We start from the raw sequence: 25,761 nt of genomic DNA on the forward strand, positions 1-25,761 counted from the left end.
CACCTCCACCATCTGCCTGCCATGGCAGCAAAATTGGGTGCAGTAGATGACTTCTAAGCGCAGCTCTGATTTCTCCTAAACTAAGATCATGCAGTAGATGACTTCGACGGGAAAGAAAGGGGGGCCGTTGACTCACCATCGGGCGGCGTGGAGGCCGGCTGCAGGGCGGACGCCATGGCGGCGTCGGCGGACGCCGCCGGCGTGCTTGACGCCGTCGGCGCAAGGTTGGGCGTGCTTGACGCCGTCGCGGCACAGGGAGGTTGGACCGAAATCACCTGAATTGGGGGCTGATTGGTCGACCGGCTCCCCCAATCGATGAAAACACCTGAAATCTGCCAAGTCAGCAATGTCCAGTCAGCAAGGAGACTAGTCAAAACCACCTAAATCTGGTGCAAAACCACCATGGGGGAGAATTGATCCGGTTTTGGAGAGTTTAGGGGCTGATTGATCCGGTTTTAGACTTTGGGGGGAAATCGGTCCATCAGACAGGATTTGAGGGGGAAAACGATACTTTCCTCTTTCTGTAAAGCTGTTGTAGAAGCCCAACACAGAGCCTTACCGAGCTTCCTGCTGGGCTGCTATGATGATGCAGTGGAACCCCGCCCCACGGCCCATCTTGCCTCCCTCCCCCCGCCTCCAGCCGCCCATGATTTCCCCGGCGGGCGAAGCCGGGCCTGGGGCAGACGACGCCAGGATCTCCAGCGTGAGGCTCGAGTCCCCCTCTGGTCGCTCCTGTTCGGCACCCCGGAGGAGATGGAGCCCAAGTGGTCGCCGCCCAGGGGATTCTACGTTGGCGCCGAGTACGCCTCCGCGATGGCGGGGGCCAAAGGGGCTCGTCGCCGGTGACGATCTGGGCGCCACCCCCACCCACTGCGGCGCCGGCCTCGGCGGAGTTCGACCCCGCCGCGCCCCATTCCTCGGAAGGCGCCCCAGAGGTGAGGCCGGTTGATCCCGTCGATGACTTTCTAGCTATGCCAGAATCCCCGTCTACTGCGGTGTCTGTAGACATGCCGGAGAAGCTCTAGCTCGTCCATGGTTCCGCGCCGGTGCCGCAGTCTCCGCCGTTCCCACCGGCAGCAAATTAGAACAGAGTGCACCGGTGTGCACCCTTAATTCTGTGCCGTTGCCTCCCGTACCTTCCACAAATGATGTAGATCTGGTGGCGAAGGGTGGTTCTAAGACTTGCTCTCCTTCAGAGAAAATGGCCTCAGCATCCATGGCTGCTGTTGATCTGAATGCGGCCGGGTGCGGTGCCTCAGGTGCCATCAGTACGAATGACACATCATTTCGGGGATCACAGGGGGCTGCAACGACCATGGCGGCGGCAAAACCCACACCGTAGGAACTGGAAGAAGACTCGTGTACAGCATCCATGGCCATTTTCTGTGGATTCAGAGCTAGGAAGCGACCTCAGTAGGATAGCATGAGTTGGCCGGTCGCTACGATTGAAACCCTGGCCAGTAAACTCAGTAGGAATTGGAATCGAGAAAATCAGTTGAGCACCCAAATGCCAAATATTCCATGATCAATCCCTCAAAAATAGAAATGCGTTACATAATTAAAGCCTCCGAGACCTTTTGATGCACAAAGGCATGGGCAACAAAGTTTGGCCAGCCTCATCGTGCTGCAGGACCGGCGGCCACCGTTGAAGCCCTGCTAGAGTTAGGCCCCATCCTGAGTGCTGCGCTGCTCTGGTTGACATCGGAGGCGGGCTGGTCGGTGGTGGCGTACATACTAGAACTTGAGCTGGGATCATCGCTGGTGCTAGCAGTGTTCACGATGCCGTTCGTGTCGCCACTGACGCTGGTGTAGATGGCGCCGCGGCTCTCCTCGAGTTCAAGGCACTCCAGCAACTGCGCCATCACGCGGGTCATCGTCGGTCGCTTCGCGGGAGTTTGTGCCATGCACTCGAGCGCGAGGTCTGCGACCTTCCATACGCCGTTGACATCATAGTCGCCTTGCATGCGTGCGTCCACCACGCCCTCGATGTCCCCAGATGAAAGGCGCTGCTGCACCCACTTGACAATATGAATGGGTTGCGCCTGTGGGGTTTGCACGAACGGAGGCTTCCCCGTGATCACCTCCAGCAACACGACACCAAAGCTGTACACATAGATGGATTTGTGTGCATACCTGCAGTGAGCTCCAGGACTGTTGCAGTGAGCTCCAGGACTGTTGCATACCTGCAGTGCATATGTGCACATATGTGATGGATTTGTGTTACAGTCGTATCCGTCGCATCACTAGAATTTATACTGAATCCTCAACAACTTAATGCAAAAGGAGACATACTCGGGAGCAAGGTAGCCTGGTGTGGAGTTATTTACCCAAAACCACCACACTTGGGGCTAGGGTAACCCGTCAGTACCACATTTAAGCCATGTCACAAAAAACCACCAACTCTGTGACTAATCGGTACCGCGGAGCACTGACTGGCCGTTTTAGCCGCGGAAACAGCGAAACCGACAGGTCGGGCCCACCTGTCGGGTCGACGTGGCGCGGGCTGACGGACGCCGTTAGACGGAGGGGGACGGCCGTTTCCGCGCCCGTGTATTAGGTCACGCCCCTGCCCTTTCGTCCTCCAATCCCCGATTCAGTTTCCCTCCCGCGCGTTCCTCCCGCTCTGCTCATGGCGACCAGCTCCGGCGGCGGCTATGGCGGAGAAGGTCTCGACGGCTCCGGCGGCGGTGGTCATTCTTCCGGTGGCCGCTGCCCGCAATGCGACCCCGTTGGCAAGTTGGGCCCCAACCCCGATGGCGATTCGCACTCGACGGCGGATTGGGGAAAAGCTGTCCTGCCGCCACCGTCGCAGCATGCGGAGGAGGCAGAGAAGGATGTTGCGGACACGGAGAAGGCGTCAGCGGCGGCTGATTCGTTGGGGGAGGAAGTACCCCCCGGGCATCCATCTCCACCCAGGTAAATCTCAGTGCAAAAACCTAGGGTTAGGGTTCTAGCAATACTGCTTAGTTAGAGTACTCAGTTAGTTAGGATGCCTAGGGTTACTTCTAGCAATACTGCTTCGTTGGGGGAGGAAGCTCCTATGCCTAGATGAAGTTTTTTCTTTGTTTTTTTTTCTGAATTACTAAATGTATCATAGTTTATTCTGCATTTGTTGGCTCTTGTGGCATAGATCTTATTGCTGTTAATATGTCATAGTTTTTATTGTGGCACTCAGAATGTCACAATCATGAATTTGATTTGTGTTCTATAGGCTTGAAAATGTTACTGAAAATGTCATGGTCATTAATATGTTTTAATATGTTTTGTGTTTTGTAGGCCTGAGGAGCCATGGTCATTATATTTTCAGTTTCCTTCTAAAGATGCTGCCAAAAATATGCCCTTGTGAAGATGTATGAGAGAGACATCACTTATGGCAGTTTGCTTAATGTGATGGTCAGAAATGGATATGGAAATGATGACAGTATTTGCTACTTGAGGAAGGATTGCACAGGGCTGCAAGGGATTACTTTCGTCAGAAACAACACTGAAGTGGATGAGATGATAAAGCGGTTTAAAAATAGTCAGACACTGTGTTTGTATGTTAAAGAGGGGAAATTAGATATAAAGCAAGCACCAGTTAACAAAAGTGCAGAAGATGAAGAAGTGGACCCAGATGAAACAATTGAAGATTTAACAGTGGACCCACCAGTTGTATTTGCTGTTAATGAGTCAGGTGTTGTGCACAAAACAAACACTGATCATGTTGGCTCATCATATTTTCTTGGTACATAAGAAAGTGTGAACTATATGCCAATAAAATCAGTTCCTCCACCATGCCAGTTATTGCTTGGGACACAAGATTACCCAATTGAGCCAGAGATGGTAGATGCAGATGAGGAAAATAATGCATTGCAGCAGGTTAACACTCAAGTTAGTGTTAATTATGCAGATTTCCAGTTTGATACAGATGAGGAAGAGCATGCAGGAAATGAGGACACATCTGATGAAGATGATGACTCAGTATTTGATGAAGACTTTGTAGCTCATGAAGACCTCTCAGATGCAGATTCAGATTCCATGGACTATGAAGAAGAAGATAATGTAGCTAGAGAAGAAGAACAGAGGATGAAAGTGGACAGTGATCTGAAAGACACAATTGCTGACATTAAGAGAAAGAGATCTCAATACATGAGCAGTACACACTGTGAAGGAGACACAGACCCTGAACATTTATATGACATAGACTTGGAGGAAGAGGATGATGACTGTCAAGAGATAGCAGTTCCTGAGCCTGTTCAGAAGAAGATAAAGAGGCCTGGGCCTACTAGTAGGTCCCACTCTAGTGCTAACAGAAGCATGGATGAGGACTGGTATCCATCTTTAGAAGAGGATGATACTGTTGGGGAACGTAGTAATTTCAAAAAAATTCCTACGCACACGCAAGATCATGGTGATGCATAGCAACGAGAGGGGAGAGTGTTGTCTACGTACCCACGCAGACCGACTGCGGAAGCGTTAACGCAACGTAGAGGAAGTAGTCGTACGTCTTCCCGATCCGACCGATCCAAGCACCGTTACTCCGGCACCTCCAAGTTCTTAGCACACGTACAGCTCGATGACGACCCCCGGGCTCCGATCCAGCAAAGCGCCGGGGAGGAGTTCCGTCAGCACGACGGCGTGGTGACGATCTTGATGTTCTACCGTCGCAGGGCTTCGCCTAAGCACCGCTACAATATGATCGAGGTGGAATATGGTGGCAGGGGGCACCGCACACGACTAAGGAACGATCTCAAGGATCAACTTGTGTGTTCTAGGGTGCCCCCCTGCCTCCGTATATAAAGGAGCCAAGGGGGAGGGGGCGGCCGGCCAAGGAGGGCGCGCCAAGGGAGTCCTACTCCCTCTCGGAGTAGGATCCCCCCCCCCCCCAATCCTAGTTGGAATAGGATTCCTCGAGGGGGGAAAGAGAGAGAGGGGGACGGCCACCTCTCCTTGTCCTAATAAGACTAGGGGAGGGGGGAGGCACGCAGCCCACCTTGGGCTGCCCCTTTCTCCTTTCCACTAAAGCCCACTAAGGCCCATATAGCTCCCGGGGGGTTCCGGTAACCTCCCGGTACTCCGGTAAAATCCCGATTTTACCCGGAACACTTCCGATATCCAAACATAGGCTTCCAATATATCAATCTTTATGTCTCGACCATTTCGAGACTCCTCGTCATGTCCATGATCACATCCGGGACTCCGAACAATTTTCAGTACATCAAAATGCATAAACTCATAATAACTGTCATCGTAACGTTAAGCGTGCGGACCCTACTGTTCGAGAACAATGTAGACATGACCGAGACACGTCTCCGGTCAATAACCAATAGCGGGACCTAGATGCCCATATTGGCTCCTACATATTCTACGAAGATCTTTATCGGTCAGACCGCATAACAACATACGTTGTTCCCTTTGTCATCGGTATGTTACTTGCCCGAGATTCGATCGTCGGTATCCAATACCTAGTTCAATCTCGTTACTGGCAAGTCTCTTTACTCGTTCTGTAATACATCATCCCGCAACTAACTCATTAGTTGCAATGCTTGCAAGGCTTATGTGATGTGCATTACCGAGAGGGCCCAGAGATACCTCTCCGACAATCGGAGTGACAAATCCTATTCTCGAAATACGCCAACCCAACATCTACCATTGGAGACACCTGTAGAGCTCCTTTATAATCACCCAGTTACTTGTGACGTTTGGTAGCACACAAAGTGTTCCTCCGGCAAACGGGAGTTGCATAATCTCATAGTCATAGGAACATGTATAAGTCATAAAGAAAGCAATAGCAACATACTAAACGATCGGGTGCTAAGCTAATGGAATGAGTCATGTCAATCAGATCATTCAACTAATGATGTGACCTTGTTAATCAAATAACAACACTTTGTTCATGGTTAGGAAACATAACCATCTTTGATTAATGAGCTAGTCAAGTAGAGGCATACTAGTGACACTAAGTTTGTCTATGTATTCACACATATATTATGTTTCCGGTTAATACAATTCTAGCATGAATAATAAACATTTATCATGATATAAGGAAATAAATAATAACTTTATTATTGCCTCTAGGGCATATTTCCTTCAGTCTTCCACTTGCACTAGAGTCAATAATCTAGATTACACAGTAATGATTCTAACACCCATGGAGCCTTGGTGCTGATCATGTTTTGCTCGTGGAAGAGGCTTAGTCAACGGGTCTGCAACATTTAGATCCGTATGTATCTTGCAAATCTCTATGTCTCCCACCTGGACTAGATCCCGGATAGAATTGAAGTGTCTCTTGATGTGCTTGGTCCTCTTGTGAAATCTGGATTCCTTTGCCAAGGCAATTGCACCAGTATTGTCACAAAAGATTTTCATTGGACCCGATGCACTAGGTATGACACCTAGATCGGATATGAACTCCTTCATCCAGACTCCTTCGTTCGCTGCTTCCGAAGCAGCTATGTATTCCGCTTCACATGTAGATCCTGCTATGACGCTTTGTTTAGAACTGCACCAACTGACAACTCCACCGTTTAATGTAAACACGTATCCGGTTTGCGATTTAGAATCGTCCGGATCAGTGTCAAAGCTTGCATCAACGTAACCTCTTACGGTGAGCTCTTTGTCACCTCCATATATGAGAAACATATCCTTAGTCCTTTTCAGGTATTTCAGGATGTTCTTGACCGCTGTCCAGTGATCCACTCCTGGATTACTTTGGTACCTCCCTGCTAAGCTTATAGCAAGGCACACATCAGGTCTGGTACACAGCATTGCATACATGATAGAGCCTATTGCTGAAGCATAGGGAACATCTTTCATTTTCTCTCTATCTTCTACAGTGGTCGGGCATTGAGTCTGACTCAACTTCACACCTTGTAACACAGGCAAGAACCCTTTCTTTGCTTGATCCATTTTGAACTTCTTCAAAATCTTGTCAAGGTATGTGCTTTGTGAAAGTCCAATTAAGCGCCTTGATCTATCTCTATAGATCTTTATGCCTAATATGTAAGCAGCTTCACCGAGGTCTTTCATTGAAAAACTCTTATTCAAGTATCCCTTTATGCTATCCAGAAATTCTATATCATTTCCAATCAGTAATATGTCATCCACATATAATATCAGAAATGCTACAGAGCTCCCACTCACTTTCTTGTAAATACAGGCTTCTCCGAAAGTCTGTATAAAACCAAATGCTTTGATCACACTATCAAAGCGTTTATTCCATCTTCGAGAGGCTTGCACCAGTCCATAAATGGATCGCTGGAGCTTGCATACTTTGTTAGCTCCCTTTGGATCGACAAAACCTTCCGGTTGCATCATATACAACTCTTCTTCCAGAAATCCATTCAGGAATGCAGTTTTGACATCCATCTGCCAAATTTCATAATCATAAAATGCGGCAATCGCTAACATGATTCGGACAGACTTAAGCATCGCTACGGGTGAGAAAGTCTCATCGTAGTCAACCCCTTGAACTTGTCGAAAACCTTTTGCGACAAGTCGATCTTTATAGACAGTAATATTACCATCAGCATCAGTCTTCTTCTTGAAGATCCATTTATTCTCAATTGCTTGCCGATCATCGGGCAAGTCAACCAAAGTCCATACTTTGTTCTCATACATGGATCCCATCTCAGATTTCATGGCTTCAAGCCATTTTGCGGAATCTGGGCTCACCATCGCTTCTTCATAGTTTGTAGGTTCATCATGATCTAGTAGCATGACTTCCAGAACAGGATTACCGTACCACTCTGGTGCGGATCTCACTCTGGTTGATCTACGAGGTTTAGTAGTATCTTGATCTAAAGTTTCATGATCATCATCATTAGCTTCCTCACTAACTGGTGTAGGTGTCACTAAAACAGTTTTCTGTGATGTACTACTTTCCAATAAGGGAGCAGGTACAGTTACCTCGTCAAGTTCTACTTTCCTCCCACTCACTTCTTTCGAGAGAAACTCCTTCTCTAGAAAGGATCCATTCTTAGCAATGAATGTCTTGCCTTCGGATCTGTGATAGAAGGTGTACCCAACAGTCTCCTTTGGGTATCCTATGAAGACACATTTCTCCGATTTGGGTTCGAGCTTATCAGGTTGAAGCTTTTTCACATAAGCATCGCAGCCCCAAACTTTAAGAAACGACAACTTTGGTTTCTTGCCAAACCATAGTTCATAAGGTGTCGTCTCAACGGATTTTGATGGTGCCCTATTTAACGTGAATGCGGCCGTCTCTAGAGCATAACCCCAAAATGATAGCGGTAAATCTGTAAGAGACATCATAGATCGCACCATATCTAATAAAGTACGATTATGACGTTCGGACACACCATTACGCTATGGTGTTCCGGGTGGCGTGAGTTGCGAAACTATTCCACAATTTTTCAAATGTACACCAAACTCGTAACTCAAATATTCTCCTCCACGATCAGATCGTAGATACTTTATTTTCTTGTTACGATGATTTTCAACTTCACTCTGAAATTCTTTGAACTTTTCAAATGTTCCAGACTTATGTTTCATTAAGTAGATATACCCATATCCGCTTAAATCATCTGTGAAGGTGAGAAAATAACGATATCCGCCACGAGCCTCAATATTCATCGGACCACATACATCTGTATGTATGATTTCCAACAAATCTGTTGCTCTCTCTATAGTGCCGGAGAACGGTGTTTTAGTCATCTTGCCCATGAGGCACGGTTCGCAAGTACCAAGTGATTCATAATCAAGTGGTTCTAAAAGCCCATCAGTATGGAGTTTCTTCATGCGTTTTACACCGATATGACCTAAACGGCAGTGCCACAAATAAGTTGCACTATCATTATCAACTCTGCATCTTTTGGCTTCAACATTATGAATATGTATATCACTACTACCGAGATTCATCAAAAATAGACCACTCTTCAAAGGTGCATGACCATAAAGATATTACTCATATAAATAGAACAACCATTATTCTCTGATTTAAATGAATAACCGTCTCGCATCAAACAAGATCCAGATATAATGTTCATGCTCCATGCAGACACCAAATAACAATTATTTAGGTCTAATTCTAATCCCGAAGGTAGATGTAGAGGTAGCGTGCCGACCGCGATCACATCGACTTTGGAACCATTTCCCACGCGCATCATCACCTCGTTCTTTGCCAGTGTTCGCTTAATCCGTAGTCCCTGTTTCGAGTTGCAAATATTAGCAACAGAACTAGTATCAAATACCCAGGTGCTACTGCGAGCTCTAGTAAGGTACACATCAATAACATGTATATCACATATACCTTTGTTCACCTTGCCATCCTTCTTATCCGCCAAATACTTGGGGCAGTTCCGCTTCCAGTGACCAGTCTGCTTGCAGTAGAAGCACTCAGTTTCAGGCTTAGGACCAGACTTGGGTTTCTTCTCCTGAGCAGCAACTTGCTTGCCGTTCTTCTTGAAGTTCCCCTTCTTCTTCCCTTTGCCCTTTTTCTTGAAACTAGTGGTATTGTTAACCATCAACACTTGATGCTCCTTCTTGATTTCTACCTCCGCGGCTTTCAGCATTGCGAAGAGCTCGGGAATAGTCTTATTCATCCCTTGCATATTATAGTTCATCACGAAGCTCTTGTAGCTTGGTGGCAGTGATTGGAGAATTCTGTCAATGACGCAATCATCTGGAAGATTAACTCCCATCTGAATCAAGTGATTATTATACCCAGACATTTTGAGTATATGCTCACTGACAGAACTGTTCTCCTCCATCTTGCAGCTATAGAACTTATTGGAGACTTCATATCTCTCAATCCGGGCATTTGCTTGAAATATTAACTTCAACTCCTGGAACATCTCATATGCTCCATGACGTTCAAAACGTCATTGAAGTCCCGATTCTAAGCCGTAAAGCATGGCACACTGAACTATTGAGTAGTCATCAGCTTTGCTCTGCCAGACGTTCATAACATCTGGTGTTGCTCCAGTAGCAGGCCTGGCACCTAGCGGTGCTTCCAGGACGTAATTCTTCTGAGCAGCAATGAGGATAATCCTCAAGTTACGGACCCAGTCCGTGTAATTGCTACCATCATCTTTCAACTTTGCTTTCTCAAGGAACGCATTAAAATTCAACGGAACAACAGCACGAGCCATCTATCTACAATCAACATAAACAAGCAAGATACTATCAGGTACTAAGTTCATGATAAGTTTAAGTTCAATTAATCAAATTACTTAAGAACTCCCACTTAGATAGACATCCCTCTAATCCTCTAAGTGATCATGTGATCCAAATCAACTAAACCATAACCGATCATCACGTGAGATGGAGTAGTTTTCAATGGTGAACATCGTTATGTTGATCATATCTACTATATGATTCACGCTCGACCTTTCGGTCTCCGTGTTCTGAGGCCATATCTACATATGCTAGGCTCGTCAAGTTTAACCTGAGTATTCTGCGTGTGCAAAAACTGGCTTGCACCCGTTGTAGACGGACGTAGAGCTTATCACACCTGATCATCACGTGGTGTCTGGGCACGACGAACTTTGGCAACGGTGCATACTCAGGGAGAACATTTCTTGATAATTTAGTGAGAGATCATCTTATAATGCTACCGTCAATCAAAGCAAGATAAGATGCATAAAAGATAAACATCACATGCAATCAATATAAGTGATATGATATGGCCATCATCATCTTGTGCCTGTGATCTCCATCTCCGAAGCACCGTCATGATCACCATCGTCACCGGCGCGACACCTTGATCTCCATCGTAGCATCGTTGTCGTCTCGCCAATCTTATGCTTCCACGACTATCGCTACCGCTTAGTGACAAAGTAAAGCATTACTTCGCGATTGCATTGCATACAATAAAGCGACAACCATATGGCTCCTGCCAGTTGCCGATAACTCGGTTACAAAACATGATCATCTCATACAATAAAATTCATCATCATGCCTTGACCATATCACATCACATGCAAAAACAAGTTAGACGTCCTCTACTTTGTTGTTGCAAGTTTTACATGGCTGCTACGGGCTTAAGCAAGAACCAATCTCACCTACGCATCAAAACCACAACGATAGTTTGTCAAATTGACTCCGTTTTAACCTTCGCAAGGACCGGGTGTAGCCATACTTGGTTCAACTAAAGTTGGAGAGACAGTCGCCCGCAAGCCACCTATGTGCAAAGCACGTCGGGGGAACCGGTCTCGCGTAAGCGTACGCGTAATGTTGGTCCGGGTCGTCTCGTCCAACAATACCGCTGAACCAAAGTATGACATGCTGGTAGGCAGTATGACTTATATCGCCCACAACTCACTTGTGTTCTACTCGTGCATATAACATCAACATATAAAACCTAGGCTCGAATGCCACTGTTGGGGAACGTAGTAATTTCAAAAAATTTCCTACGCACACGCAAGATCATGGTGATGCATAGCAACGAGAGGGGAGAGTGTTGTCTACGTACCCACGCAGACCGACTGCGGAAGCGTTGACGCAACATAGAGGAAGTAGTCGTACGTCTTCCCGATCCGACCGATCCAAGCACCGTTACTCCGGCACCTCCGAGTTATTAGCACACGTACAGCTCGATGACGACCCCCGGGCTCCGATCCAGCAAAGCGTCGGGGAGGAGTTCCGTCAGCACGACGGCGTGGTGACGATCTTGATGTTCTACCGTCGCAGGGCTTCGCCTAAGCACCGCTACAATATGATCGAGGTGGAATATGGTGGCAGGGGGCACCGCACACGACTAAGGAACGATCTCAAGGATCAACTTGTGTGTTCTAGGGTGCCCCCCTGCCTCCGTATATAAAGGAGCCAAGGGGGAGGGGGCGGCCGGCCAAGGAGGGCGCGCCAAGGGAGTCCTACTCCCTCTCGGAGTAGGATCCCCCCCCCCCAATCCTAGTTGGAATAGGATTCCTCGAGGGGGGAAAGAGAGAGAGGGGGACGGCCACCTCTCCTTGTCCTAATAGGACTAGGGGAGGGGGGAGGCACGCAGCCCACCTTGGGCTGCCCCTTTCTCCTTTCCAGTAAAGCCCACTAAGGCCCATATAGCTCCCGGGGGGTTCCGGTAACCTCCCGGTACTCCGGTAAAATCCCGATTTTACCCGGAACACTTCCGATATCCAAACATAGGCTTCCAATATATCAATCTTTATGTCTCGACCATTTCGAGACTCCTCGTCATGTCCATGATCACATCCGGGACTCCGAACAATTTTCGGTACATCAAAATGCATAAACTCATAATAACTGTCATCGTAACGTTAAGCGTGCGGACCCTACTGTTCGAGAACAATGTAGACATGACCGAGACACGTCTCCGGTCAATAACCAATAGCGGGACCTGGATGCCCATATTGGCTCCTACATATTCTACGAAGATCTTTATCGGTCAGACCGCATAACAACATACGTTGTTCCCTTTGTCATCGGTATGTTACTTGCCCGAGATTCGATCGTCGGTATCCAATACCTAGTTCAATCTCGTTACTGGCAAGTCTCTTTACTCGTTCCGTAATACATCATCCTGCAACTAACTCATTAGTTGCAATGCTTGCAAGGCTTATGTGATGTGCATTATCGAGAGGGCCCAGAGATACCTCTCCGACAATCGGAGTGACAAATCCTATTCTCGAAATACGCCAACCCAACATCTACCATTGGAGACACCTGTAGAGCTCCTTTATAATCACCCAGTTACGTTGTGACGTTTGGTAGCACACAAAGTGTTCCTCCGGCAAACGGGAGTTGCATAATCTCATAGTCATAGGAACATGTATAAGTCATGAAGAAAGCAATAGCAACATACTAAACGATCGGGTGCTAAGCTAATGGAATGGGTCATGTCAATCAGATCATTCAACTAATGATGTGACCTCGTTAATCAAATAACAACACTTTGTTCATGGTTAGGAAACATAACCATCTTTGATTAATGAGCTAGTCAAGTAGAGGCATACTAGTGACACTAAGTTTGTCTATGTATTCACACATGTATTATGTTTCCGGTTAATACAATTCTAGCATGAATAATAAACATTTATCATGATATAAGGAAATAAATAATAACTTTATTATTGCCTCTAGGGCATATTTCCTTCAGATACAGGCTTTGAAGCTGATGATGATGGCAATGAACCTATGTCTTTTATAATCCCCTCTGGTAGAAAGAGCAGAGCTAAGAAAAGACCACCTAGGGTCTGGTATGATGAGGGCAGGCTGCATCCAGAGCAACAATTCCAGTTTAGGCTTTGTTTCAGAGATGTGTACCAGTTTAGAGAGGCTCTTGTGAATTTGCATGTGAAACAACTTAGAAGATACAAATATCAGAGAAACTGCAGTGATATGGTAATAGTGTGTTGTGATGGAGAGGGCTGTCAGTTCCACATGGTTGCAGCAAAGATTAGTAATGAGCCCACTTTTTGCATTAAGAAGATGGTATTGGAGCACACCTGTCCCACCCAATCTGACAAGACAAGGGTCAGCTCCAAGTGGCTTGGCAACAAAATGCTTGAAACTATCAGATCAGACCCCAACACTACTGTACCTGCTATAGTTGACAAGGTAAAGAGGCAGTTTGGTGTTGAGGTGCCCAAGATGATGGCATGGAGAGCAAAGAGGAAAGCAAAGGAGATTGTGCTTGGAGATCACAAGAGGCAATACAAGAGGCTGAGAGATTTTTTGGAGACTGTGAAGGCTACAAATCCTGGATCAAGATGCATTGTCAGCACTGTGAGTGGAAAAATAAGAGAAAACCCAACTGCAGGACCAAGGTTTCATGGTCTTTTTTTCTGTTTGAATGCATGTGTTGAGGGATTTTTGAATGGATGCAGGCCATTCATAGGCCTAGATGGTTGTTTCATTAAGTTAACTAGTGGGGCACAAATACTAGCTGCTACTGGAAGGGATGCAAACAACAATATGCACCCCATAGCATTTGGAGTGGTTGGAGTTGAAGACACACCAAATTGGTCATGGTTTTTGACTCAACTCAAATATGCCCTAGGAGGGACTGAAGAGGGAAAATTTGGGAAGTACACATTCATGTCTGATAGACAGAAGGTGAGTTTATCTACATCGTCACTTGTCCCTAAAATAGTACTCTAATTAGTTCATTAATTTGTTTAATTAGTTATGCATTTAGTGTATTTAGTCTAATTAGTTCTGCATTTAGTGTATTTAGTTCATTAATTTGTTGAACACTTACACTAGTTGGCATGTGTATAGTGGTCAAGGTAGCCTAGGGTGACCCTTATGGGCCACCATAGCCCAACCAACCTCCCACCTACCCTAGTTGGCATGTGTCGAGTGGTAACGCATCTTGTCGATACTTCGGTCAAGATAGCCTAGGGTGACCCTTATGGGCCACCATAGCCCAACCAACCTCCCACCTACCCTAGTTGACATGTGTCGAGTGGTAACGCATCTTGTCGACACTTCGGTCAAGGTAGCATAGGCTGACCCTTATGGGCCACCATAGCCCAACCAACCTCCCACCTACCCTAGTTGGCATGTGTCGAGTGGTAACGCATCTTGTCGATACTTCGGTCAAGATAGCCTAGGGTGACCCTTATGGGCCACCATAGCCCAACCAACCTCCCACCTATCCTAGTTGGCATGTGTCGAGTGGTAACACATCTTGTCGATACTTCGGTCAAGATAGCCTAGGGTGACCCTTATGGACCACCATAGCCCAGCCAACCTCCCACCTACCCTAGTTGGCATGTGTCGAGTGGTAACGCATCTTGTCGACACTTCGGTCAAGGTAGCCTAGGGTGACCCTTATGGGCCAACATAGGACAAGCTACAACAATTAAATTGAATTAAATCAATGTAATATTAAATCAATATGATATTACTACAACAATTAAATTGAATTAAAATTTGTTTTGATAATTTATTTCATTTTAGCAAATTCAAAATCCTTTGCAGGGTCTGTTGAATGCAGTCACAGCAGTCTTTCCCAACTGCCCTCATAGGTACTGCTTGAGGCACATTTATGCCAACTTTCAGAGAGCAGGATTCAGAGGAGAAGACTTGAAGAAATGCATGGATGCAGCTGCATATGCTTACACTGAACATGACTTTCAGTTGGCAATGGAGAGCATGAAGGCTGAGTGCAAGGCTGCTTGGGAGTGGATGTCAAGGATTCCTCCAAAAGCTTGGTCAAGACATGCAATGGATACTAACGGCAAAACTGATCTGGTTGTCAATAACTTAAGTGAAGTTTTTAATAAGTACATACTTGATGTAAGGAACAAGCTAATTGTCACCATGATCAATGGGATCAAGGACAAACTTCTGGTAAGGTATCAGCAAAAGAGAGAGGGTGGACTAGTTTCAAGATGGGAAATTGCACCAACTTATGTTGAGAGGTTAGAGATGAACAAGAGATATGCAAGGGACTGTAAATCATTGATAGCTGGACCAGGTCTTTTCCAAGTGAGTAGTGGGGATAAGACCTACTCTGTTGACACTAATCTGAAAACATGTGGTTGTAAGAAGTGGGACATCTCTGGAATTCCTTGCAACCATGGTTGTTCTGCCATCTACAGGTCCAAACAACTACCAGAGGACCATGTAAATATTTTCTTCAAAAAGGCTATGTACTTGGAGTCATACAAGCCTATCATTTACCCAGTTCCTGGTCCTGATTGTTGGGTGAAAACTGCAACTCCTGACATTGACCCACCTCAGTTCAAAGAAGACAAGAAGGGACCAGCAGAAGAGAAAAGGAAGAAAGGCAGGTTTGAGCCTCCTCAAGCAAAGCAGACATCAAGAATGGCTACAATAACTTGTAGTAACTGCAAGTTGCAGGGCCACAAATACACAAGTTGTGCAAAGCCATTGAGGCCAGATCTGCAAATCAGGAAGAACAAACACATGGTATGTTATTTTTGACTTCCTTCTCTGTCTTATCACTCATTAAGTATCATTGAAATTTATCCAACAAAAATAATTGCAGGAAAACAGGACAACCCCTGCATGGCAGCAAGGGGGAAGCTCAACATATGGTACAACAACTCCTAGGGGTGCAAGCTCTACATCTGCTTCAAGGGGATCTGCTGCTGCTGCTGCTGCTTCAAGGGGCAAATCTGCTAGAGCTGCTGCTACATCTGCTAGAGCTGCTGGTTCATCTGCTAGAGCTGCAAATTCTTCTCCTTCTGGTGCTGGTACTGCTGCTGCAAGGAGAGGTGCAAAAACAGGTGCAAGAAGCTTCAATCCTCCAAGAACTACTGCAGAAGCTTCAACTAGCCAGCCAACAGGAAATAGACCGAAAAGGGCAAGATACATGAGCAAAAGGATGGAGGGGTACTTCTATGCCAGGGGGAACTACTGAGAGTTCTTGTTTGACTATGTATCCAAGTGCATGTGTGCTCCATCAGGCACTAGAGCACTTTATCTATGCCAACACTAAATTTGAACTTATGTAATGCTGTGTTGAACCTATGTGTGCCACTATGAACTACTGTTGTGTAATGTTATGCTAAACCTATGTATGGATCTTGGTTTTATGCTATGAGGAACTACTATCTATTATTCTTGTGTATTGCTATGTTGGCTTGCTTCAATCATCATGTACCTATCTACAATTATGTGCTTGCACTGCTATATTTACTCTGTACTGCTATGTTGTTTGCACTCCCTGATCATCACATTATGTGCATAATAATAATGAAAGTTCCTGGTATACTCATGCCATAAGTTACTAGTATTTCAAATTTTTCCGTGCACAATAATTTGACTATCACACCAGTTTCACCTGGAGTGAAGTAAATATAATAGAGTACTCAATATGATACAAGAGATAGCACTACAAATTAAGTTCAAATTCATGCCATAAGTTCAAAATCTAGACTTGCAGATAAACTGCATAATTCAGTACAAATTTAACCATTACAACAGTACAGTGCACTTCTAGTAGGGCTGATTATTCAGTGCAACAGAGCACAACTACACCAGTACAATGCCACATTACATAATTAAAATTCATCACAGATCTCCTTCAACTTCTTGATCTTGTCCTTGTAGCCATGCTTCTGTTTCAGCAAATCAGAGATGATGTACTCTAGCTTTTTCTTCTCTTCCTTTAGTTGGTCTCTCTCTGTGAGCACTTGGTCTCTCTCTACCACAAGATTGTCCCTCTCCTTCTCTGCCTTTGCCCTGAGTAAGTGATGTAGGTTTGTGCAACCATGGTCTGCCAGCTTCTTCTTCTCCATCTCCTCTTTCAGATCATTGAGAGCCAACCTAGTATTGCCCAGCTCAGTAATAGCATCCTCCTTGTCAGCCACCATTTTTGCAAAATCAAGTTTGAAAAATTTCAGCTCTTCTTCCATCTTCCTCTTTTCTCCAACTAATTTGTAATTTTGATCACCAAGCTGAACATTGTCTCTCACCCTGTCATTGATTTCTTTGTCATACATGCCCCACAATTCAGTTAGGCGGAACTGCATAGCCACTGACCACTCAGGGTCTATCCACTCCAGATAGTTGCACTTTAGTTCAGCCTATAATTCAGAAAAAAATATTGTCAATCATACTACACAAGAGAGCCTATCAAATTAATATGTGTTGTCAATAAGAAAGCCTATCAAATTGTGTTCATTTAAATGCACAAACAATTAAGAAAGCCTATCAAATTAATATGTGTTGTCAATAAGAAATTTTTGTCACTTTTAACATCATATAAACTAAATATATGTTGTCATTAGTAAGTACAAAATTTAGTGCTGACACTAACAATGTTGTACACTAGTTGTACACTACTTAATTATTTGAGCAAATTACACTGCCATAGCATAATTTCCTACTGGCACTAACAATGTTGTACACTACTTAATTATTTGGAGCAAATTACACTGGCGTAGCATAATTTACTACTGTAAGAGCATAATTAAATCCAACTATGGGCAATGACAATTGTTCACACTAATAAGCAGAGCAAAATTTCCTTCTAGCATTTGAATGGAGCAAAAACTAACTAAGGTTAACTAAATACAGTACTAACCAACATACCTTCTCCTCAGCGCAAGCAAGAAAACGTCGGCCAGTGTCCGTAGATTCAAATGCTACTAGCCTGAGGCAAGGCTCGCGATGCAGACAGCGAGAGGAGAGCTCACGAGCAATGCCACTCCATTCATAGCATGGGATAGTCCTAGGAAGCTTAAAACCAAAGAGATTGAAGAAATCAGCGACTTGGTAAGAAATCCCCAACTCAAGAACCCTAACCCTAACCCTAAATGTTGGAATCCCCAAATGAACGTACCTGGCTAGTCACTGACTCGTCGTCCGAAGAAGAAGAGCTTGACCCCTCGCTCCAGGAAACCATGGCGGACCGGCGGACGGCGGCGAGACGACGGTGGCGGCGGCGGCGGCGGTCGTCGAGGTCGAGACAGAGGGGTCGGATGTGCTCTGGTGCGGTCTGGTCCGACGAGCGACCCGCACGGCCCACTAATACACGGTCGCGGAAACGGCCGCCCCCCTCCGTCTAACGGCGTCCGTCAGCCCGCGCCACGTCGACCCGACAGGTGGGCCCGACCTGTCGGTTTCGCTGTTTCCATGGCTAAAACGACCAGTCAGTGCTCCGCGGTACCGATTAGTCCCAAAGTTGGTGGTTTTTTGTGACATGGCTTAAATGTGGTACTGACCGGTTACCCTAGCCCCAAGTATGATGGTTTTGGGTAAATAACTCCCTGGTGTGCCAACCACCCTGGCTGTGGATACATGGGTATCACCGTCCTGATTGAAAGCCTTCATCAAGCCAAAATCAGCAACCTTAGCTTTTAGATTTGCATCCAGTAGGATGTTTGACGTCTTCACATCCCGGTGTATGAAAGGCGGGCTACATGCCTTGTGCAGATACTCGAGCCCTGCATGCACATCATACCATTGACATTGGCTACTCCACATGTGCTAGCATGCAAATTCCTAGAGACCAAAAGCAACAGATGATGGGATAACATAATCCAAACCAGAAGAGTGTATACCTTGCGCAGACTCCAGTACAATATGGAGTCTCTGTCTCCAGGTTAAACATCCATCATTGTGATCTCTCCCTGCAGAACATGGTGAGTGTTAGCATTGGGGAACTTGAAAATGGAGATTCCAAATGCTCCTAGAGTTGAAATGACCTCTGAGTTTATGTTGGAGGTCTCCTTCGGACATATACTCATATACAAGGGCCACGTACTCCCCATCCTTGCAATAACCAATCAAGCTGACTAGATTCCTGTGATGAATCCCTGTTAAGTTTTGTGCCTGAGCCAGAAGAAAACAGATTAATTAGATACTGTCCAAACGAATCTAGGTGACTATTGACATGCTCGATCATGCATTACCTCTGTCAAGAACTCTTTTACACCCTGATTGGAAGATTGAGACCGCAGCTTGACTGCAACTTGAGTACCATCCTCCAAGAAGCCATCATAGACAAGACCAAACCCTCCTTCCCCGAGCACTCGCCGGAAGTTGGATGTTACCACCTTCAGTTCCGTGTATGTGAATCGACGATTGCGCGATTGCACGTCACTCTCATTATGTATATTTGCTGGTCCTTCATATGGAAATTAAGAACGAAACAGTATTACCCACCATGGCATCATCACTATTGCTTGCGGTTTCAGATGGACATGGGTAGAACAGTTGTTGTGTTAATGCCAAATGTCTCTTAGGCTCACCTTGGTTTCTTCCCATTATGAAAAAGAGTAGTAGTGCCACTAGTCCTACTACAACCACAGCGGCCACTATAACAACAATGTAGCTGGTGGTTTTAGAGTTTCGGTGATCTTTTGTAGGCTGGCAAGAAGTACTGTTGCTGCAAAGGTTTGAACTTTGGTCGTATCTATTAAAAAGAAGAAACCATTAGCATGGTGTTGGAAAAAATAAATGGCATCAGAAACATATAGTATGATGGATTAACCTTAGAGTTAGGTTGCCATCTTGAATTCGTATCAGAAGGCCGAACGGAATCGTTCCACTAATCTTGTTGCCCGTCAAATCTCTGAAGGAACCAAATAGTTTTGATATTAGAGGAAAAGTGCCGTAAGTATACACAATACTAACACACTCACATTGGAAGGACACGTATAATTTTTGGAGTCACCACTTTGATTAACAAAAATCAAAGGGATTATTTTTAGAGTCAATTGCAAAAATGGATAGTATGGAGGGTAGTAGGCACATCAATCTTAATATTGTTCCAACTAAAATACTACTACCTCTAGTCCTAAATATAATACGTGTTTGCAGTTCAATTTGAACTGCAAAAACTTCTTATATTTAGGAACAGAGGGTGTACTAGATATCAAAATTAGCATGATTCAGAAGTACTTACAGTAGCACGAGAGAGGGTAGCTGTGAAAGACCATCAGGAATTGATCCTGTCAAGTTATTATGTGACAAATCCCTGACATATGACAACATGCACAATATGTGAACTGCACTACCAAAATTCATTGTGAAAATGGATTCAAAATACCACACTTACAGGTACTGGATAGCTTTGAGATTGGCGAAGTAGGATGATATATCACCACTCAAACCACCAAATGACATGTTTCTGTAGAAATGCATGGTGGTTTAGACAGCACAATTGTATGTTTAACTCATTTTATGACAAATATATGCAGACTTACACGCTTGTGATTCTCTGAGGTCTGGAAATGGGATAGCTACAGTTCAGTCCAGCCCACACTAGATTCTTCGGGGCGCATGGGTCACCCACCCAGTTCTTGATCAACCGGTACTTAGCCTTAATTGCAGTGATGGCAGATACTATTTTTTCAGTAACACACAAGCAGAAAAATAAATAGCGCAAGTCAGCTCATCCACATCTATGTATATGAGTAAGAAAATTCTAGTCATCAACTGAAAGCGGTATGATCGGTTGGCTTTCATTATGGATATATTTTGAATTCCCTTGCTTATTTTTTTCTAAATTATATGGAGGCGCAACTTTTTCTTGGTATAATATGATATAATGATATGAGTATGATTCCGTACTCACCATCCTGAGCGTCGGTCCCAACCCCGGCGGTGGAAATAGGGGTGAAAAGCTCGGCGGCGTTGATGAACGGCGGCAGTATTGTGGAGTTGATTTCCATGATTGGCCGAAGTGTTGTGGCGTTGGCGGCTCCTAGTATGACGAGGTTCTCCTTGGGGCTGATGAACGGGACGGGTCGTCCGGTAGTCCTGGAGACGATGGTGGTGACAAGGTAATCAAAGTCGCCTATGAGCCACGAAGCAGATGAGTTGGGGCGCTTGAGGCTGACGAGGAACACGCGCCGCTCCTGCTTGCTGTCCACGGTCTCCAGCTCCGCCAAATAGAAGACAGGCAGGAGCCTGCAATGGGTACGTACGTGCAAATTACCACTTACCCAAATGCAAGCTTTTGGTTGAAACTTGAAGTCGCAATTCATGCTATGCTGTGAAGTACTACTGCTAATATGAAAGGATTTTGGCTGGATCATGTGCGCACCCAGGCATGGGGTAGACGTGGTTGGGCTCGGCGTCCCAGGGGAACCACATGACGTTCCTGGTGGTGTTGGTCGGCCGGACGGCAGTCTGCATCACCAGCGAGGGCACGTCATAGAGCGGCTTGCGATCCTCCACCTCCATGGCCACCTTGGAGGACGTCAAGATGGTAGTCCATTGGTCCTCCGGGTTGGTGCACGGGACCCATGCACGGTCGTACGTGTCGTCCGGGTACCTGATCAGATCGGCGGCGCCGAAGTTGTGCCGGGCGACGAGCACCAGCCCCTGCGTCGCGTTCGCCTGTGGGTACAGCGTGTCCTTGAGCGGCCTCAGCTCCAGCGACGAGATGAAGGGCGTCCCGGACCGCGTGTTCACCAGGCAGACCTGCACGGAGTCGTCCGGGACGACGGCGATGACCTCCGCAACGTGCACCGCGTCAGGTTTCGTGATGTTCACCGTCTTCCAGAAGTTGACGCCGACGTAGAGGTCGAAGATGGGGGGCTTGTTGAGACCGTCGTAGTCGCCGTACATGAAGGTGGCCCGGACCAGGTACTTGGACGTCCCGGCTACGAAAGATGGGAGGGCGTAGCAGCCGCGCCGCCCCGGCGGGCCGGGGAAGCTGCGGAGGCTGAGCACCTGCCGGTGGCTTCTCCGGTGGGACTGGTCGATGTACTCGGCCGAGACGTTGTAGTTGGAGCCGGCGTCGATGAAGCCGGCGTCTGAGGTGTAGGTCAGCTCGGTGGCTCCGTCAACGTAGCTGCTCTGCTCTGAGAGGCCGCAGTCGATGCTGATGAAACCTGAGAGCATGGACATGATGCTTGAGCCTTTGCCTGCCTGCCTGCGAGTTGAATTAGCATAACGTACGAGATGTTGGGGCTCAATACCAGTGCTGTCGGGCGCGCTCTGGCCACCAACATGAGAGACGCCGCCGGCCAGGGAGAGCAGCAGCAGCAACCACGGGGCCGCCATTGCTCTCCGCGATGATCGCTCCAGTTCACGGCGACAACGTGCTGACATGGCATGTAAGACAATAAGTTTTGGGGAACCAGCACAACCCTCTAGGGGTGGCTTATCTCATTATATATAATGGTTGTGTTACAATATGTACCATATACGTACATAGGTACAGAAGCTATACATAGTCTAACACCCTCCCTCAATCTTAGCCACTTTCTAAAGAATTGAGAAGGGTAAGATTGCGCCTACAAGCCTCAAACTGTGGCAGCGGTAAAGGCTTAGTGAAGATGTCTGCAAGTTGATCCTTAGATGAGATAAACTTGATCTGGAGTTGCTTCTGTGATATACGTTCCCGTACAAAGTGATAGTCAACTTCAATGTGTTTCATTCGGGCATGAAATACTGGATTTGCAGAAAGGTATGTAGCACCGATGTTATCACACCAAAGAATAGGAGGCTGTGGTTGAGACAAACCCAACTCCTGAAGCAAAGACTGCACCCAAATAATCTCTGCAGTAGCATTAGCCACAGCCTTGTACTCAGCTTCAGTACTGCTACGTGACACAGTAGCCTATTTCCGAGCACTCCAGGCGATCAAATTAGAGCCAAAGAATACTGCATAACCCCCCGTGGATCGCCTGTCATCTGGGCTACCAGCCCAATCTGCATCAGAGAAGGCCGAAAGGACCCGAGAGGAAGTCGGCCGAATATGCATACCAAATGTCAGGGTGAACTGAACATAACGAAGAATGCGTTTAACAGCAGCCCAATGAGTATCTCTGGGAGCCTGAAGATACTGACAAACCCTGTTAACAGCATAAGAGATATCTGGTCTCGTGATCGTCAAGTACTGAAGTCCACCAACAATGCTCCTGTACTCTGTGGCATCCGCAGGAGACAAAAGCTCACCATCAACAGCTGTTATCTTGTCGGTAGACGACATGGGTGTGGTGGTCGGTTTGCACTTCAGCATGCCAGCTCTCTGTAACAACTCCAAGGAGTACTTCTTCTGCGTAAGGACAAGACCAGTAGCACGAGAAGTGACCTCAACTCCAAGAAAGTAGTGAAGCTTCCCAAGATCTTTGACCGCAAAATCAGCACCAAGAGAGCAGACAAGAGCATCAGCAGCATACCGAGAAGAGCTGACAAGGATAATATCATCGACATATACCAAAAGATAGATAGTGACTTCTGGCTTCTGTAGAAGAAATAACGAAGTGTCAGCAGTAGACGGCACAAACCCATGAGCACGAAGGGCAGAGGCAAGGCGGGCATGCCAGGCACGAGGAGCTTGCTTCAAACCATATAGTGCTTTGGAAAGACGACAGATATAGTCAGGACGATCAGGATCAGAGAAACCAGGCGGCTGTTTCATATAAACCTCTTCCTCCAAAAATCCATGTAGAAAAGCATTCTGCACATCAAGTTGACGAAGTGACCAACCACGAGAAACAGCAATGGAGAGAAGAAGCCGAATAGTGGTAGGCTTGACGACAGGACTGAAGGTGTCCTCATAGTCAAGACCATGACGCTGCCAAAAACCGCGAGCAACAAGTCGCGCTTTGTAACGCTCAATAGATCCATCCGAATGCTTCTTCACTTTGAATACCCATTTTGAGTCAATAACATTTACCCGTGGTGGTGGAGGAACGAGAGTCCATGTCTTGTTACGAAGAAGAGCATGAAACTCCTGCTCCATAGCCTCTCGCCAATGTGGAATGCGCAGGGCAACCTGATATGAGCGAGGCTCAGAAGATGGATCCGCAATAGCAGCAGCCAAACAAGCAGCCAACCAAGCAACCGTACCATCCTTACGTTCCTTAGGTTTGAAAATGCCACTGCGACTGCGTGTATGTGGTCGGGACACATGAACCACCGAGGTCGACGGAGCAGCCTGCAACGGGCTGGAGGACGGCGACGTTGACGAGTCAGCCGGTGACGAGGAGCCAGTCACGGTAGCCTCGGACTCGGTTGGCGAAGAAGGCCGACCCACCGGCGAAACCGGTAGAGCAGACGAAGCAGCTGGCGAGTCCGGCATCACAGACCGGGCCGATGGCGAGCTCGGCATAGTGGGCCGTGGCGCGGCCGGTGTCGCGGGCCGATCCGCTGATGAAGGCGACGTGAGGACCCGAGCCGCGCGCGAAGACGGCGTGACGGGCCGAGCCGCAGGCGAAGACGGCGTGACGGGCCGAGCCGCGGGCGACTCGGCGGCCGCTGGCGAAACGGACCGAGCAGTGGAGATGCTCGGCGCGACGGGCTCGTCGGGTGACCATTGGGCACGCGAATCGATGCCATGCAACATAGGGCGATCGACGTGCCCACCAGAAGACGACGATGATGATGGTGAATCCTCCAACAGCTCCAAACGAGCTCCACGTCCGGTTCCTGCACCATGGTTAGGTAACAGCAAAGGAGAGTATGCAACATCATCAAATTGGTCAGAAGCAACAGAGATGAATGCAGGGATGGTGGTTCAACAGTGGACACAGGAAGGTTGGCAAAGGGAAAAACATGCTCATCAAACACGACGTCCCGAGATATATAGACACGATTAGTGGGAACATGAAGACATTTGTAACCTTTATGAAGAGAGCTATAGCCAAGAAAAACACACTTCTTAGAACGAAACTCAAGCTTACGCTTGTTATATGGACGAAGATGCGGCCAGCAAGCACACCCAAATACCTTGAGAAAGGTATAATCAGGTTGTTCATTAAGGAGAACCTCAATGGGAGTCTTCATGTTTAAAACACGAGTAGGAGTACGGTTGATGAGAAAGCATGCAGTGGTGAAAGCATCACTCCAAAACCGAAACGGAACAGATGCATGGGCCAAAAGAGTAAGACCAGCTTCAACAATATGACGATGCTTACGTTCGACTGAACCATTCTGCTGATGTGTATGTGGACATGCTAAACGATGAGCTATCCCAAGCGACTGAAAGAAAGAGTTGAGGTTGCGATACTCGCCCCCCCAGTCTGACTGGACATGAACAATTTTGTGCTTGAGAAGACGTTCAACATGTTTTTGAAACTGAACAAAAATATCAAACACATCAGATTTGCGTTTAATAAGGTAAAGCCAGGTAAAGCGACTATAAGCATCAACGAAACTGATATAGTAATTATGACCACTGACAGAAGTCTGAGCAGGACCCCATACATCTGAAAACACAAGTTCTAAAGGATGTTTCACCTCACGACTGGACTCCGAAAAAGGAAGTTGATGACTCTTCCTCTGCTGACAAGCATCACACACTGCTACATCTTTATGACTAGACAAACTAGGAAGCTCATGACGACGCAAAATATGACGGACAATAGGTGTGGCCGGGTGACCAAGACGAGCATGCCACTGTGACGGAGAGACCCGAACTCCACT

The 25,761-nt window shown here is 46.7% G+C and overlaps 1 pseudogene; it reads right to left on the reverse strand.

The window, feature by feature from the left end:
- Nucleotides 1–1,265: 1,265 nt before the first annotated feature.
- LOC119315727 lies at nt 1,266–22,392 on the reverse strand (annotated as a pseudogene).
- Between the last annotated feature and the right edge of the window lie 3,369 nt (nt 22,393–25,761).

Source organism: Triticum dicoccoides, chromosome 6A (genome assembly GCF_002162155.2).
Source record: "Triticum dicoccoides isolate Atlit2015 ecotype Zavitan chromosome 6A, WEW_v2.0, whole genome shotgun sequence".
NCBI lineage: Eukaryota > Viridiplantae > Streptophyta > Magnoliopsida > Poales > Poaceae > Triticum > Triticum dicoccoides.